This window comes from Schistocerca piceifrons, chromosome 8 (assembly GCF_021461385.2).
Source record: "Schistocerca piceifrons isolate TAMUIC-IGC-003096 chromosome 8, iqSchPice1.1, whole genome shotgun sequence".
Classification (NCBI taxonomy): Eukaryota; Metazoa; Arthropoda; class Insecta; order Orthoptera; family Acrididae; genus Schistocerca; species Schistocerca piceifrons.
The window spans coordinates 57,917,380-57,918,220 of record NC_060145.1 but is presented as its reverse complement, the minus strand read 5'-3'; positions in this window follow the sequence as shown (position 1 = coordinate 57,918,220).

The window sequence follows — 841 nt, the reverse complement described above, 5'->3', positions numbered from 1 at the left end:
CACTCATGTATTTATTTCATAGGTGCCACACATTTTTAAAGCTAGAGAAGATCTGATCACAATTAGTGTACACAAACACTTTGAATTGGCAGCCACTGAACTAACAAATCTAGACATCTATAAGAAGTTAATCGTTCTCTGTGTGTACTGCTCACCTAGTGGTAATGCAGACAGATTAACAAATTAACTGAAGTCCTAGAATGAGTTTCAGCTGCCAAAACTAGCATAATAATGTGTGGAGAAGAGAAAATTAACACAGGAGTTGAGGGTGCAATTGGAAGTAACTCCCTAAACATTTTGAGCACTTTTGGCATGGCTCAAACGGTAAACATTGCTACAAGGGTATCAAAAAGTTTAGCACCAGTTTTAGACTGCATTCTCATAGATATTGACAAGCAAAACTGTGAAGTATTTTAAGAGATCGTGGCCTCTTGAGTCATTACTGTAAGATTACAGAGGTAAAGACAGATTCGGTAAAACCTGCAAAATTGGAGCCCTATAAAAGCATCTTCTTGGAAAGTATGAGACATACTTTTTCTAGAGTTTTGGCAAATCAAACCTGTGATGAAGTGTATATGGAAAACAATATAGATGCTAAGTACTCTAAATTCAGCACATTGTTTAAATTAATTTTTGACAATATTATGAAAAGGGTAGTTGCTACATGCGCCCCCCCCCCCCCCCACCCACACACACACACAAACGCAACATATGTGTGTGAGCTGCATTTGTGTGAGTGTGTGTGCATTCCATAGTTTAAATTAATTTTTGAGTAGACATTTCCAAAAGCAGCCATATCTACTCCAGCAGCTACTGAAAATAGGATAACTATGGGTATTAT